The following is an 18,724-nucleotide window of genomic DNA, read 5'->3' on the forward strand; positions in this document are numbered from 1 at the left end:
AGCAGTCTTGCTAGATGGAAAGACCTTAGGGTTAAAAACAAAAAAAACCCCTGTGGTATACCTAATACACAGAAAAGTTCCCCGTGGTTTCAAAACATAAAAAATGATATCTCATGTTTTGAACTAAATTGTAAACTAACAGAATTCATTAAAGTTAACAAAAATGATGGTGTCAATTGTTAAATTTACCGAATTTCGTTAAATTTACCGTTAAGTTTACCAGATTCCGTTAAATTTTCTGTTAAATTTATCGGATTCCGTTAAGTTTAACGAATTTTGTTAGTTTACAATTTAATTCAAAATATGAGGTGTCATTTTGTATATTTTGAAACCACGGGGGGCTTTTCTGTGTATTAGATATACCACAAAGAGATTTTTTGTTTTTAACCCAAGACCTTATTAAGAAAAGCTTTTGATAAATCGACCCAAGTGGTAAAGGTATTAAGAGAATATGATTATAACCAAACCTTGGCTTTGTCTCGTAATGAGAATGGAAACAATCTAAGTCGAATTGCGTCATCACTAACACCATTCAACTTAATTGTATCACATATTTCTAGAAATGTAGACAAATGAGAATTCAGATCTTCGATAGCATTACCTCCATATTGAGATTATTGCACCATTTGAATTAGTGAAAGTTTTATTTCAAAATTATTAGCATTTACAGTAGGTCTCACTATGTTGTTTGCAAACCTTCACCTCCGAGTAAAGCAAAGTCTCATAATGCTCTTCTATTCACCTCTTCAACCATAGGTTCGATTTGTGGAAGTTCAATTGTTATTTCTCCTTCACCTTGAATCTCCAGAACTTCTTGTAGTACTTGCCTTTGTTGCCTTCTTAGAGTCCTTTCAATTTTGGGATCAGTGGAATAGTGACTCTTAGCGCTCTCTACATACACCACAACAAATCACAATCAAAAGATTAACCAAAACTAAAGCTAACTATTAAATTACTTTAAACTACTCTATCTACTAAGGCAAAATATATTCACAATATGACACAATATTTAGACTAATAAAGTTTATTTAGCCTTAATATTGCCGTGACTCCCCAACAATGGCGCCAAAAACTTGACAAGGCGTAAATCTATACTCTAAATTTTAACTTAAACCCCTTGTTCACTGCAAGTATACCGGTTGTAGTTTGTAGTACTCAGGAATCAGGATTGATCTCACGAGAAATCACTTTTAATTACCAAGGCTTCTAGCTCACTCTATTATCTAAACTTATCAAGAATTTTAACTAGTTTAAACAACCAAAATGCTAAAGTAATGCATTGCAAGTTAACAACTTGATGTATCTCAACTAAACACAAGTGTCCTAAGGTATAGAATCCATTTAATGTACCTAATCATGAATGAAATAGTTAAACATTACTCATGCTCTTGTACTGCTAAGGATGCATTTCACTCAAACCATCAAAACTTGCTTTCACCAATGAACCGAAGTTAGCCAACACTCGAGTTTTCCTACTTTTCGTGGTGAAATCTCAAGTATAAACTGGATCAAGCACAAGAAATGTCATACACATCCACTTGAGTGCACCACTACTTTCGTGTGTCTACTACTTAAGTTCTATTCATTCATTATCTAGCATAATCAACTATTTACATAGATTAACAATAACTAAAATGGCTTGTAAATAGTGATCAAGTATTCACAAGTGTTAAAACATGAACAAATGGATTAGCAAGTACAAGGTATAGCAATAATCAACTTTATTCAATCATGGTCAAAGCACAACTAGTTTCATCTATCCCTAGAAAAAGATGATTTAGCTAGACCTAATAGATTTAATAATAAAGTACATGTCTTCAATGTAACTAAACATTAGTGAAACAATGAAGTAGTAAAGAGGAAGAAATGCTCAGTCAAGTGAAGAAACAAGATTTTCAACCTCCATCATCTTCATTGCTATTAAGAATACATTGGTACATCAAGAGTTCTTCAAATTTTTCAATAGAAAATGAAAACTAGATCTAAAGCTATCACTAAGCTAAAAACTACAGAGAAAGAAAGAAAAGTTCTCCTTCTTGCCTTCTATTGCTAATCTCCCCCCTCAATAATGTGTTTCTTCCTTCTTAAGAGTCAAGAAAAGAAGCTCCTAGATTTTACAAAAGTTGTACAAAATGTCCTTTTTGTGTCTTGTCCAAGAAAAAGAAAGAAAGAGAAATCATGCAAGTTGGCAAGTTGCAACCACCATGAATCCTTGGATCGAGTCTTTGGAGGGATTCTCCAAGGTATTGTGCAGAGCCTTGTTGAACTATTCTCTGGCCACAAACCGTGGAAGTAATCGCGGACTGATTCTCTCGCGATTTCTCTCCAGTTTTCTTTTCTTATTTTTTTTCTTTTAAGCTTCATCCTTTCCTTGTTTGAGGACCCAAAAATTTTTCTTATTTTATTTTATTTTACTGGCTTAATTAATTATTTAATTCGACTATTTAAAATTCATTTATATGAAAAAACGCCTCTCTTATGTTTTTAAAGCGTTTTGTTAGAAAAGTTACTTTTCGAAAACTCGTTTAGTTCGGAACAACGAGTACATATTTTTCAATACTATATTTGAATTGAAAGTGTATTAATTTTGGAAAAGTAAGAATGATCAATAGTAGATTAAGAAAGGTCGTGAGGACTCGTAAAAATGTATTTATTTTAAACTCCTATTATAAGCTTATTTAAATATTTAATTACCTGTTTGCCCCGAATATTATTTTCTAACCTTTTTAGACCCAATTACATGGAACTATGACTTACATGTATTTTTAAAATGACTTGTTACGAAAACTAATTTTTGGAAGCTCGTTTAGTGAAAATAGTGAATACGCATTTGGAAACAGTGATCGATTTGAGGATATAGTGAGTTTGAAAAATTGGAGACTTATACATTAGTCTTAAAATAGGTATTTTTATATTTAAGTACTCAAGTATTAGTTAGTAGTACAATCGTTATAAGAATTTCTTGAAAATTCCACTTTATCACGCACAAATCGGAAATACGCGTTTTCACACGCGCGGTTTAATTGAGGGAGTTAAGACCTTTATTTCTAGACTATTAAGAATGAATAATAATAGTATGGATAGAAGTGCGTTAGAGATTTAGTGCACAAGTGAAACAAACCCGAGGGGAAACGAGCGCTTACGCGCGCTTACGCGTACTCTCCTTAGTTGACTTTTGGAGCATTTTGGACCACACATTCTTAGGCTTCTCATGGGAGCATCACACCAGATCAAAACCCTCCACTTTATCACCTCAAACAGCCGTGCAACTCTTTCTTTTGCTTCTTCATTCCAGCCGTGCAACTCCAATGAAAAACAAGACCAAGTTCTTCATTTTTCCTTCATCGATTCTTGCTTCAAATCTCCACGAAATCACCTCAAATTTTAACTACACTTTGCTAAACACTTGGTGATCATCTTAAGCTAGAAAAGGGGCTTCATTTCCATGGTTTTCTTGAGCTTCAAAGTGACCAAAAATTCTGATTTAGTCATCAAGAAAGGTAATGAACAATTAACCTCTTAAACCTTTGTTTATGGAAGTTATCTAGCACTTATAAGTTCATAATTTCAGTCCCACTTTTGATGGAAGGACTGATTTGATGATTGATGATGAAATTAATGGTGGTTTAGTGCTTAAATTAGTGGATCAATGTTGTATTGTTGGTAAAAAATCAAAAGGAGTACTTGGAGCAAAAGTGACCGTTTTACCCCTGCCATGTTTGTGCACTTTTGTGCAAATTTTTGAGGTTCTAATGACTTAATTATGATGTATATATGTTTTGTGAGTTGTGTAAAAAATTTCATTGAAAAATAACGTCATTTGGTTGATCAAAAGTAATGATTCCCGAAGTTTGGCAAATCTGGAAAATTCCCGTCACTGTCTGGGCAGTGTTTTTCAAACGGCCATAACTTTTTACTCCGATGTCGAAATCAAGTGCCGTTTGTGGCATTGGAAACTAGATATTCCCAGATTTTTATTGGTATAAAATGCACATCCTGGTTCCATTTGTGTGAGGCAAACCATTCGTCTGAAGTTTGCTGTCCTGTTTCGTTGGTTCACTACAGGGCAGAACATGAACTACAAATTGATGCTCAAATGTGAGCTAGTTACGGATGGATTTTGTAAATGGTTTCTTCTGAAAAATTGTAGCTTTATGAAATTTTTTTCCAACGCCACAAACCACATCCAATTTCGAGTTGAATTGAGTGATTTGTGGCCATATTTCGAAACTGATTTCTTGAAGGAAAACTCTCCTTTTGGGCAGAATTGTTACTAAACTCAATTGAGACTTGTTAATTTGAGATTCTTGGTGTTAATCATCCAAAATTGTGCTTTGGATACCTCTTAGACATTGTCTATGCAAATGGACCATGTTTGAGGTACTTTTTAAGCCAACCGTTTTGAAAATGGAAAACGAAACTCGCAAGGCAGATTTGCCTTGGAAATTTTGGAATTTTGGTAATTTGGTTAACCAACTTCCCGTGCATATTTATCCATAAAATTTGGCAGAGAAATACTCCTTATATGGTAGTATTATACTGCTAATTTTGGTGCCATTCCAAGTCTGTTTCGCTGCTAAACTAAACTTCCAAAGTTCATGACTTGATTTTGAAAAACCCTTGTTTAACAAAGAAATTTGGGTAATTTTGAACTACCATATCTTGGTGCTCAAAACTTCAATTCTCATTCTGCTTGTTCCATTTCAAACTTTGATTGCAACTCTAGTTGAGTTTCAAATTTGAGAGGCTAGTTCCAATTCTGTGAATTTTGCCGAATTTTCTAAGTTGGCGAAAAACCAACCCCGAAACTGTCTCGCAAGCCAAAACAGTAACTTTGAGACAAATTTTGAATACCTTTCGTTTGGAATCATGGAAAAGTGTCTTCTAGAAACTTTTAGTACTTTGGAAGTAGTTTCCAACAGTACCAAGTTTTCCAATTTTGGACTGATAGAGAGTGAGATCTGATTTTTCAAAGTTTGCTTGCCGAATCTGAAATTTCCGAACTTAAAGGAAATTGAGGGTTTCAAACTCTCCATTTTACTCCGCTATTGCTAGACCGTTTTACACTTGATTTCAAAGGCGATAATCAAATTTCTCTTGTGTTTTTAAAACCCACTTCCGAGCCTCGACTATAAATAATTAAGGCTCAATTCATGAATTCTCCTTAGAATGAACACTAGTACAACCTTCACGATAAGTAAGGGATTTTAAGCGATGGTGTGTAATAGACAACTATTATTTACTCAGGTGCTCAAGGAGACCTTCAAGAGGATCTCGAGAGGAACACCTGAAGGATTGTATACACACTTACTCTTTTGTTGTAATAGGTGAGTGTTCCATATAGGAATACGTAATTTGAATAAGTCTATGACATGCTTAATCCATGATCATTAAGTGTTAAGTGCTACATGTTAAGTATTTACCACACTCATGCATATTTAAGTAATGTATACTTGAATTACTCGACATGAAATACTTGAATTGCATATTTATGTGATGTGTTTAAATGATTAATTATGCTATGGCTGCACAAGTCGGTTGGAGTGAATCTCCTCGACTCTTAAGTGGTAAAAGTGGGAAACGGCCAATGGCGGCCTATTAAAATGACTAATGTCTACCAATGATAATTGGATCAGCAGGAAACCACCTTTTTATCTCACATACATCACATCATAAAAAGTATTACAGTAATTATTTCAAATAATACTCTATCATTTTAGAAAAACATTGGCAAAAACGTTGTTTCTATAGTTCAAGAGTCATAAATAAAGAATTAGTTAGTACTTCAAGAAGCAAAGAAAGGTAAACCTGGAACAAGGACGAAAATGGGGATTAGGAACCACCACTCCAAAGTCTTCCAAATTTATGTTTTTCTCCCTTTGAAATTTGGAAAGATTTTAGGGATAATTGCAGAAACCTCCCCTGAGGTTTCTACTGCTAGCATTGACCTCCCCTATAAATTTTGAAATAACATTGACCTCCCCTAATAAAAGTTGGAGCCAATTGTTAAGGTAAAAGTGTGTGAATTTACTAGAGTACCCCAATTATTTTCACTTTACCAGATGAAAGGTTTAATTGCTTTCATCAAAACCAACAAATCCTTTGTTAAACTAATTAAACTAAACAAACTATTTGCATGTTAAACTAATTAAACTAATTAAATAATTAACTAATTAACTAACTAACTAAAGCTGTTGTCTGTTCGAAACTAGACAAACTATTTGCATGTTAAACTAATTAAACTAATTAAACTTGGCAAATTAGCCCTGCCAAGTACCAATCTCTTTCTGAAAAGTGGGGTTATTTGGGCTCTCTAGATGACCACCTTCGATGTCAAACTGTCATTAACTGTTGGTATTAAGAACATAAATAGATGGAATGCGCTATTGCACTTGGGTTACCAAGATTAAGTCTCTATTACCCAAACCTTGTCCAATTATAGATGGCAACTACCCCTGACTTCTTTTCTATTTATGCGTATTGTGGTCTTTTTCTACAACTACTGTGTTTCTTTTTTGCCTTTTTATTTTTTGGCCTTCTCATTTAGGTTAATCTTGTTTTTGTAGCTTAATCTATCTTATAATGTCCATGGATAGTGCAGGTTGGATGTTCTGGGTTTGCATGAGTTTGACAGTGTGCGTAAAAGAATGTCTGTGGTTATCAGATTTCCAAATAATGATGTCAAGGTATTAGTGAAAGGGGCTGATACTTCGATGTTCAGCATCTTAAGGAAAGATGCTGCAACAGATGATCATAGAAAACATGCCACTCAGAGTCATTTGACTGAATATTCATCTGAAGGTTTACGTACCCTCGTAGTTGCTTCCAGGAATCTTACAAGCGAAGAGCTTAAGGAGTGGCAATGCATGTACCAAGATGCTAGCACATCGTTGACTGACAGAACTATAAGGCTGCGTCAGACAGCATCACTTATTGAATGCAACTTAACTCTTCTTGGTGCCACATGCTATTGAGGACAAGCTACAAGAAGGTGTTCCTGAAGCTATCGAGTCTCTGCAACAGGCTGGAATAAAAGTGTGGGTACTTACTGGAAATAAGCAAGAGACTGCAATTTCGATCGGTCTTTCTTGTAAGCTATTGACGGCAGAAATGCAACAGATTATAATAAATGGAAATTCTGAAAATGAATGTCGAAAACTATTGTTTGATGCAAAGGCCAAATATGGTTTGAAGTATCGCAATAACCAGGATTTGAAATGGACAAGAGATGCAGAAAGAGACTACCTTGAGATTCCTGTTGATATGAAGTTTCCGAACTCTTCTTCTTCAGGACCCTCATACCACTGGAAGTACTTGCATTTTGCACAAAAAAAAAAAACTTGTTGGGGTTATTTTCAGTCTCAGAGATCTTCAATGTTGCCTTTCGATTGCACCAGCAATATTTGTTTTGTATTGTGAAGGATGTTGGGGAGTTCCATGATGCTCTCCTGTGGCTGGAAGAAGCCATTCTCTTTGCTGCAATATTGTACCTCAAAATGCCAAACTGAGCATCAAACCAGCTGTGTTTTGAGTAGGAAACTACTTGTCATATTTTTGTACTAATCCTGGTATTCATGCATGAGTGACCATCATTTATAAGCTAGTGCAAGAAACTGATCAATTAGCCGTTAAGTAGCCGTTGGTTTCATATTGCTCTGAAGTTGTTGCAGGTCTGCATCTGGAAGCTTGATGTTGCATTTATACCCTCTGAACTTACTTGATCCTTAATGCCTATGCCTCTCCCTTGTTAATACTACTTGTCAGGCAAGATCAGGGCAAATTTGGAAGAAATTTCTTATCTCACTTCTATAAATAATTTTTTAATGGGACATCAAGCTGCCTGGACTGATTCTGCAACATATTGTTCCTGTTCAGAGGTGCTGTATGCTATTTCTGAACCTAGTGGGGAGGTTAGTGTAAGTGGCAGAAACCTCCCCACAAACCTCAGGGGAGGTTTTTGCAATTTTCCCAAGATTTTAAACACTTTAGTTACAAATTAAACCTTATGTCGGTGCAAAAAATTTTAGAAACTTTCATCTTGATTCAAATATTATAAATATATGAAGTCCAACTCTGCAAAATAATTTATTTTTATCCCATCGATGATCGGGAAGTTCTAACACTTCTTTAATGCAAATTAATCAGCGAACAAAATCTCATGATCAACCGGGTGGGAATTTTAGTAGGATCTAAGGATCAGTGAAAACTAAATTGCCAAGGTTTAAGGATGATCCAAAATAATGACTTTTAACATTGTGAAGTCGAACAGGATACAACCAAAAGGCCTACAGGTAAACTTAAAAGTTGAGCAATCTTGAAGAGTACGTAATTTCTAACGAAAAGGAAGAACCAATAAGTAATGCATATGATTGAAACTTTTCAAGGACAAAGTTATTTGTCACCTTTAAATACTAAAAGTCTTGGTGATTATGGAAGAAACTAAAGTGATGGTTCCTCGCCTATTCTAAACGATGACTTTGTATAGAAATTTGTGATATAGAACTTCATCTTATTGTGCAGGAAAAGCTAGAAAATCAATGATGCCTCAGCCCCACAAATGGAAGAATAATCGAATTTGTGGTTAATAATGATATAATATCCCGAAAGAAAAAGCCAATACAATCGGTACTACCAAGCAACGGGATTGGACTTGTACTCATCCACGTCAATTTGCAATTAATAGATGAGAGATATGTATGCAAATCATCTTAATAATAGAAGAAGGCATATAATGAATTAGTGAATTTGGCTAAATAACATCTTCTATGAATGGTTAGCAACAAGTGCCCATTCCGTTAGATAAACTGTTTATTAATTTGAAAAAAATTTGACAATTAGCACTTGAGCAAATTAGCAAATCGGTATAATGATTGATTAGCTTTTAGTCACCTTCCGTCACTTTCGTTGTCGTTGATTGCTTGGTTTTATTATCATAATTCCACTACTTGCTTTTCAAAGTCTTTGATTATTTTTTTTTCCATATAATGTCATGTTTTCTTTGGTTTATCGTAGACTCAGTGTGCCATGGAAAATTGACGCCACAATAATTCTGTCAAGGCACCAACTGCAGTGTCATGGAAATCTTTCATTATTGCTATGTTTTCAGAACCGGACCGGATAGCGACTCGGCCGAGGTCAGGGGTCAGGGGTCAATGAGTTCGACCGAGGGTCGATAGGGGTCGAACCGGATGACGTCATAAATAAAAATTATTTAAAAATTAAAATATTATATATATAATATCTAATAATATATTGATATTAATAAAGGTATATTCATATATATTTGATATTTCAAATATATTTAACAAGAAAATACAAAGAAATTAGAACAATCAAGTAGCAATTTATATTATGATGCGGTTGAGCACGAGGCCCAAAGTGTACCAGTAGACCCTGTGAAGGTGCCCCAAGGCCCAGTGACACGAGCACGAGCTAAGAGATTCAAGGAGTCCCTCCAAGCCTTGGTACGTGCCATCCAAACCCAAGAGAAACCGGGCATTGAAAGAATTGAGTTGGAATATCCTGGCACGACTACTAAAATGCTGCTTACAATTGAAGATGCGAGTGTTCAAGCTCAAAACGGTGGGCTGAGCCGCAGTTAAGTACCCTTGCGGAGCCGTACGGGGGTCTCGCTGTCCAGTCAGCGGGTCGGGGGTCCAAGGGGGCGACGCGCCCCTGGCTTGGGGGCCCGGGGGCGCAGCGAAGCCCCCGGTGGGGGTTCGGGGGCAACGCCCCCGAAGCTTATGATCTATAGTCAGTTGGGCTAGCTTTCGGCCAAGTGAAGGCCCAAGGGGCTGGCCGAACTTTCCTTGTTATTTTTCCAGTTTATTAGGTCTTAGTCACGGCTATTAATAGCCTCAAGCCGCATGTTACATTCAGTTTTTGAGAGTATTGAATAAAATTTCCAGAATTTCGTCCATTCCTTGTGGCAAATTCCCTTAGCTTGTGAAAGCTAAGTTGAACATCCTAGTGTTGATCCTAGGCTGTTCTTGACTTATCAATCAAGCACACATACTTGATTGTGGCGTCCTCTACCGTTAAATCTGTTCTTGAGTGGTCCAAGTTCGGGTTCAACTCCGTCAAATCTTCATCGTGTTCCTCTAGATCCGAAGTAGCTTCCGCGTCTCGTATCAGCTGGCATCAGAGCTAGTTAGAGGTATCACGAATATCCTTTTTTATCGTTTTTAGATCTATTTTAGTCTTCTAAATTCGTAGCTCAAGTGCTCGGGTTTGTCAAGTCCGAAATCTGTCTTGGTTGTTTCCTTGTCAGAAATCTGTCTTTGTTGTTTAGTTGTTGTCCGAAATTTTCTGTCCAGTTTTGTCTTGTGTTTATGTTCTGTTTAAATCCAGAAAAAAAAAAATCTCTTGTGTTGCATACCTTATTGTCATTCCCTTGAGTCGTTGCTGGAATTAATTGCTGGGTTGCCGAATCTGTTTGCACTTGTTTCTTGAACCTTTGTGTTGTTGCTTTGCAAAACTCGAACATCAAAACCTTATTGGGGAAGTCTTGAGCTTCTTGGATCAAAGAGGTTAATCTTGGCAGTCTTGAAACCTGAAATAAACCTTCAACCGTGTTCTTGTTTTCATGGAACTTTGATCTTGAAACCAAATCTGTCCAAGTTGTTTACGTTAATTGCTGTGAAATTGTGGTCTAAGCTAGCTGGCTATTGTGTGAAAACACCCCAACAGAAGTCAAAAAAAAATTTCAAGAAAGACGGCTCTAGTTTCCAATTCTTGACCAGCCTTCAAGTTTTACCAAATCTGATTCAAACTTGGACTTTCAAATCTGAACAGCCCTAGTCTTGGTCAGCATTCAAGCCACCAAATCTGATTCAAACTTGGACTTTCAAATCTGAACAGCCCTAGTCTTGGTCAGCATTCAAGCCACCAAATCTGATTCAAACTTGGACTTCCAAATCTGAACAACATCCAATTCTTGACAGCCTACAAGTTTACCAAATTTTGTGCAAAATCTGACTTCCAAATCTGACCAGCCCCAAAATTTCGAATTTGGACCACTTGGGACTCCCAAATCTGACCAAACTCCAAGGTTTCTAATCTTGGCAACCCCAAGTGTCCAAATCAGATCACGGACCAAAAAGACCACGGACCAGCAGCTCAACACATTCCAGAAATTTGGGTTTCGGGTAGAGTTTTCTAGGATTTTCAAAATTTCAGCATTCAAGTTAATTGTCTTACTTTCTTTTGAGTCGTTAGTTATTGTCCAGCTATATTCTGAGTCTTGAGTCGTGTCTAGGTCTTCAGTCATTCACCTCCATTTATTGCTACTAGCTTGTGTGTCACTTGTTGACTAGTCAAGAACGTACACTGCGGTGACGCCTAGTTTGTTCAACTCGAGCAACTAGCAAGCCAAGGAATTGCTTGGTAAGATTATTAGAGAGTGATACACTTGAGTGAAACACGAGTGTGAGTGACCTATACATCGTATTTAAAAAAAAAAAAAAAAAGAGAGAGAGAGGAACTCGTTTTTGTTTATTTGTTTTGCAGGTGAACTAAATATGTCTAGTGGAGTGGGTAGCCAAACCATGGACATCAAACTACAGTTGGAAGCCATGATGGGGAGTTCAAGCGATTGCTTAAGAATGAAATTGAACCATTGCATGATCGAATTGATCAGTTGGAGAACTCGAGACCTCCACCTACCCCGAGTAAGGGCAAAGAATCTGCATACTCAAACGATGAAGAGGAAGCGTTTGAGGGAAGGTACCAAAATGATCAAAGGTTCCAACGTCGAGGAGATGACACCATTAAAGGTGTCAAACTCAAGATTCCCTCATTCCAAGGCAAGTCGGACCCCGAGGCGTACTTGGAGTGGGAACGGAAAATTGAGTTAGTCTATGAATGCCACACCTATACGGAGGAGCAAAAGGTGAAACTAGCAGCCGTAGAATTCACTGACTACGCCTCTATTTGGTGGGACCAACTTAGGCTAAGCCGAAGGAGAAATCGTGAGAGACCTGTGGAAACTTGGGAGGAAATGAGGAGTCTGATGAGAAAAAGGTTCGTTCCGAGCTACTATAGTCGAGATCTACACCGTCGGCTGCAAGCTCTCAACCAAGGGTCCATGTCAGTTGAGGATTATTACAAGGAGATGGAAATGGCCATCATGAAGGCGGATTTGCGTGAAGATGGAGAAGCCACTATGGCTCGTTTTCTACATGGATTGAGGCCCGAGATTGCCGAAGTAGTGGAACTCCAACACTACCTCGACATGAATGAAATGCTCGAGAAGGCGGTTACAATTGAACGGCGCCTCAAGAGGAGGGGTACTGCGCGACAAAGCACTACTTATCAAGCTGGAAATTGGCGCACTTCTCAACCAAAAAGGGAGGAGAAAGTCGCAGCTCCTTCTTCCCCTCCAAGGCCGAATGGCCTCCCTTCCGAGGCAACGCCCAAGCCTGACTTTAAGGCTAATAGTGCAGCTTCCAAACCGCGTGGTCGAGACACCAAGTGCTTTAAGTGTCAAGGATTTGGCCACATCGCTTCTCAATGCCCCAGCCAAAGGACCATGCTGATGTTGCCAAATGGGGAAATTGTATCAGATGAGGAAGAGGAGTACGAGGGGATACCGCCTCTAGAAGAGGAAGAGAATGAATCGAGTGAGGAGATACCTACGCATGAGGAGATTGGATGCCTAGTGGTTCGAAAGGTCCTCACTACCCGCGCCAAAGAGGAGGAACTGGAGGTACAACGGGACAACCTTTTCTACACAAGGTGTCATATCAAGGATAAGGTGTGTAGTGTTGTTATTGATAGTGGGAGTTGTGCCAATGTCGCTAGTCTACTCATGGTAGAAATGCTAGGGCTCCAAGTTATCAAACATCCAAGACCTTATCGCCTTCAATGGTTGAACAATGAAGGGGAAGTCCGTGTGTTTAGACAAGTAAAAGTGCCATCCCGAATTGGCAAGTATGAAGACGAGGTTACTTGTGATGTCGTACCAATGCAAGCAAGTCACCTCATTCTTGGACGGCCTTGGCAATATGATCGCGATGTCGAATTCAAGGGAAGAGCTAATAAATATGTCTTTACTCATTGCAATAGAAAGGTGACACTTGTACCTCTCACCCCAAAACAAGTGTATGAAGATCAAATGAGGCTCCAAAAGGAGTATGAGCTAGAACTTGAGAGGAAAAAGCGAGAGAAAAGTGAGGAAGAAAAAGGAGAGAGTAGGGCCGAAACCCTAGGGAAGAAAAAGGCAACAAGTGGGTCGGCTATGAGAGAAGAAAATAAGGGGAAGCTAAGCTTGCTAGCAAAAGCCAAAGATGAATTTGAGGACATATTTCCTGAGGATGTACCTGATGGACTACCACCGCTAAGGGGAATCGAGCACCAAATCGATCTCATTCCTGGGGCACCATTGCCTAACAAACCAGCCTATGTCCAACAAGCTAATAAGCACAGGCGCAAGCTTGTCTTTGAACCAGGTGATTGGGTCTGGTTACATTTGCGCAAGGAGAGGTTTCCAAAACAACAGCAAAGCAAGCTGTCACCAAGAGGAGATGGACCTTTTCAAGTCATTGCGCGCATCAACGACAATGCATACCGCTTAGATCTGCCTGGTGAGTATAATGTTAGTGCTACATTCAATGTTGCTGATCTAAGTCCATTTATTGCAGGGGACGAGTACGATTTGAGGGCAAATCCTTTTCAAGAGGAGGGGAATGATGCGGTTGAGCACGAGGCCCAAAGTGTACCAGTAGACCCTGTGAAGGTGCCCCAAGGCCCAGTGACACGAGCACGAGCTAAGAGATTCAAGGAGTCCCTCCAAGCCTTGGTACGTGCCATCCAAACCCAAGAGAAACCGGGCATTGAAAGAATTGAGTTGGAATATCCTGGCACGACTACTAAAATGCTGCTTACAATTGAAGATGCGAGTGTTCAAGCTCCAAACGGCGGGCTGAGCCGCAGTTAAGTACCCTTGCGGAGCCGTACGGGGGTCTCGCTGTCCAGTCAGCGGGTCGGGGGTCCAAGGGGGCGACGCGCCCCTGGCTTGGGGGCTCGGGGGCGCAGCGAAGCCCCCGGTGGGGGTTCGGGGGCAACGCCCCCGAAGCTTATGATCTATAGTCAGTTGGGCTAGCTTTCGGCCAAGTGAAGGCCCAAGGGGCTGGCCGAACTTTCCTTGTTATTTTTCCAGTTTATTAGGTCTTAGTCACGGCTATTAATAGCCTCAAGCCGCATGTTACATTCAGTTTTTGAGAGTATTGAATAAAATTTCCAGAATTTCGTCCATTCCTTGTGGCAAATTCCCTTAGCTTGTGAAAGCTAAGTTGAACATCCTAGTGTTGATCCTAGGCTGTTCTTGACTTATCAATCAAGCACACATACTTGATTGTGGCGTCCTCTACCGTTAAATCTGTTCTTGAGTGGTCCAAGTTCGGGTTCAACTCCGTCAAATCTTCATCGTGTTCCTCTAGATCCGAAGTAGCTTCCGCGTCTCGTATCATATTATTTAATAAATATTAACAAGTTTAGAATTAAAATTATGAATTTAATTGAAAAATAACATCAAATTTTAGGACAATATTTATAAAGTATCAAATATTTGAGGTACGTCAATAAGTTTTAACAATTTAGGGGGTCAAAACATAATATTAAAAAGTTTGAATTTTTTTAAAAAAAATTACTGTTGAACCGGAAAAACCGGTTTTTGACCGGTCAAACCCGGTTTTTGACCGGGTTTTAAATTTCCGGTTTTTTAATATGACTCGGACCGGCTACCTGGCCGGTTCCCGGTTCTACCAGTTCTACCGGCCGGTCCGGTCCGAGTTTTAAAACAGAGCATTATTGGGGGAACTCGTAGTGGACAATGAGTAGTGAAAAGACTCTTCAGAGTAATATCTCCCCGGGCTGAAGTCAAAATTGAGGCAAGATAACTACAATTAAAATGAATATAGCAGTTCCTCAAGTAGTTGGCAATTACGGGCTCATAAGCAAAATGATGAGCGTACCCTTAATCCAATAGAGTAGCCTTGCAAACTTGTTATTGGAAGGCATGGCCACGGTTCCAGAACCGCCGGTTCTGGTTCTTCAAAGAGGTAGAACCAGAACCGCATCATATAAGATGGTTCTGGTTCTGGTTTTAGAACCACCGGTTCTGGTTCTGGTTCTGGTTCTGGTTCTGATTTCCGGTTCCGTATGGTTGTATATAATTTTACTTAATTCTTTATCCTTGCCAATTTTAATACGAATATAACAATACATTTAAAATTTCAAATAAAATGTAAAAAAATAAATACAAAATAAAGATCATATTTTAATTTTATTATTATTCTACAAAGTAAGAAGTAATAAATAGATAATATAAATTTTATGAAAAGTACATTACATTGTCAAAATAAAAAATACATTACATTATCAAATGGTTGTCATGTGTTGACTTTCTTGAGTTGGATAATCATCAATGTTGAAGATTCCATTTGAAGAAATATTGCAAAAAATATTTTTTTGCTTGCTTGATTTTGAAGATGAGCTACTACCATCAAAACTTGTCATTTGATAGCAAATAAGCAAAAAAAAGAGTTGTAAGTAATAATTTAATACTTACAAATTATAATGATAGATATTAGATGAATAGAAAGAATTAAATAATTAATAAAATATATAGAAAGTTCATAAAATTTAAACTTTCTTAAAACCTATTAAATACAACTAATTTTTTTTGAATTATCTCACTACTTATATTAATTATTTTTAACAGTTCTGGAACCGGCGGTTCTGGTTCTGGTTCTATTTTTTAGAGAACCAGAACCGGAACCTTTATCCAAGGTTCTACCACGGTTCTGGTTCCATGGTTTTGGTTCCGGTTCTGGTCCGGTTCCAAGCAGTCCGGTTTCGGTCCGGTTCCCGATTCCAAATGGAACCATGGCCATGCCTATGCGTATGTATCATTAATCAGCTAAACAATTTTTTTTATTATTATTTGTTTGGTTGAGGAAATTGATCAGCTTAACACTTAGTCAAGGCTCTGTCTCTACAAATAATACATGGGATAATTTCAGAAACCCTCATGAGGTTTCTAACTATTTTAATGGCCTCCCTCTAGGTTTCAAAAATTACACTAGCAAACCTTGAAGTTAATTATCTTGTAACATTTAGACCCAATTAATAATTAAAAGTGATATTATGAGAGAGAAAATAATATAATATCAGTACCCCTCATCTACTACATTATTTAATTAATTTAATACTAATACACACGTTAAATAAAAACACTAAAATTTGCTATTTATCATTAGGGATTAAATCAAATATATCATCAAAAATATATATATCATTTATATTTTCCACTTAATACAAGATTCAAATTACCCGTTTCAATTACATATCCATTGTCAAACATGATCAACAATAAATAATTAAAAAATTGGCAACCAAAATATTACAAAGAACAAACTTTAATATCATAAATATTCTTGTTAGTATATTAAGGTTAGTTGTTAAGATTTTTATGGTATTAAAGTTCACTTTTTATAATATTTTGGTTACAAATTTTTTTTGATTATTTGTTGCTAATCATGTTTGACAATGAATTTTGTAACTGAAAAGAGTAATTTTGGATCTTAAATTAAGTGAAATATATAGAATGATATACTATTTTTGATGTCATATGTGATTTAATCCATGATGATAAACAGAAAATTCTATTTAATGTTTAGGTTGCTATTAGATTAATTAAACAATTTAGTAGATGAGGAGTATGGAATCATATTATCTTCTTTCTCCTAATATCACATTTTAATTATTGGTTGGATCCAAATGTTACAAAATAATAAATCTCAAGGGATGCTAATATAATTTTTAAAACTTGAATCGAGACTAGTGAAATAGTTAGAAACCTCAAGGAAGGTTTCTGAAATTATCCCATAATGCATTCAGAGGCTAACTTATTGCAAACATGACACTTTTTCTTTTGCAATCAGTCACAAAGTAAAAGTTTTTTTTTTATTATTGCTACACAATAATAAGAAGCAAAATTTACATCACATTGTTTTTACCAATTTTTACACTTGCCCGGCCCGTGTTTGTAAACTGTTGGAAAGAGTCATGTTTACATCAGTCCAAACAAAAGAATCAACAAACTAGTTTTCGGCCAAGATTTGTGGAGGGCATCTCTTTGGCAACGTGAACTCTTAAGGCAAGAAGCATAGATTGGTTATTGGTACTGTTTTTTAATGGAAAATTGGAAATGGAAGGACTTAGTTGCGAGTAAACATGGCAACAGAATAATAAGAGAAAAATGATAGTTGAAATTTTCTGTGATTTTGTGCAATTCAAGGGGTGGGGGGTGGAGGGTCCTATTCTGGTCTCAATCATTTGGAATTGCCATTATTCATGCCAGGGCGAGGTTTGGCCCATTGGACCTTTAAACTGCGCCTTTCAGCTTGCAATAATTAAGGTTTAGAGTTAAAATATTTTACCTTTCTAACTTCTGATTATGACACTTCATCAAAGATATAATATATTGATTGCAAAATCAAATTTTAAGTAATGAAATTATAATTAGTATCACAAACATCTTAGAAAATAATAATTTTTTAGATAATAAGTAGCATATAATACAATAGTGATATATATTGATTGCCTTATAGATGTGGTATTTCAAGAATTAAACATGTAATTATACCAATTGTACCCTTTTCAGTGTTGTGCTCCAAACTCGATGCATGATCACAATGAGCCCATTTTGAAACCCAAACCCAGCCCAACATATAGGAAATTCAAACCAGCCAAGCCTACCATTTTGACAACCTAGTTTGATATTTTTTAGTGATCAAAATTTCAACATGGTGGAGATGGCATGTGACGTCCCTGTTGGCTTCACTAGAGATTAGGAAAAGATGATAAAATTTTCTTTATTTTTCTTATTTGTAGATGATAATTTATCTATAATTAAGGAAAAGATTAGTCCTTAACTTGAAATAAAAAGGAATGTCCTTCAACATGTTATCCTGCAGCTGTTAAGGTCAAGAAGGTCGATATTTATGTGCAAATGAAAAAAAATGTCCTGACTAATTTTGTTATGCTATGCAGTACATGGATTCAATAAAGACTATGAAAAGGATTACAACCTTGTAGCTACTTACAAAGCATAATGACTGATCAGATGGCATTTCTACTTGACCGCAGCTAGTTGAGATTTCTCCAAGCCTTGTAAGATACAACACCAATACAAAATTATTTTACCCAACTAGAACAAAGCAGGTTGGGGGATATATAATTGCAAGAGGTAAGAAAGGCAAACTGATTGGCTCATGGGCATGCCCCTCAAAAGTATGCAGAGAAACAAAAGCGGAGGAAGCATTAGCACTAAGAGCAGCAATGGTTCGAGGAAGGATCGAAGGCTGGAGAAATGTGGAATTTGAGACAGATTGCAAAGTGGTGTTTGACAAACTTGGCAAGGAAACTGTGGAGGATGCTCAACTTTGCACCATCATAAAAGATAGTATTAAACAACTAAGTTTAGCTTTTGATAAGTGTTGTTTCTCCTTTACTAAAAGAGAGAACAACCATGTTAGTTGTAGATTAGCAAAATTTGAGGCTGTTTGGAAGACTGACTTCCCAGCTTGGCTGACTGAAGCAGCAAAAGCTGATATCGAAGAGCAGTTGCTCTAAGTTGTGTGTTTGACTATTTTTAATCAATGAAATGCTGCCGCTTTTGATCCAAAAAAAAAAAAAAACAGAGCCACTTGGAAAAACTAGG

This window comes from Coffea eugenioides, chromosome 11 (assembly GCF_003713205.1).
Source record: "Coffea eugenioides isolate CCC68of chromosome 11, Ceug_1.0, whole genome shotgun sequence".
Lineage (NCBI taxonomy): Eukaryota > Viridiplantae > Streptophyta > Magnoliopsida > Gentianales > Rubiaceae > Coffea > Coffea eugenioides.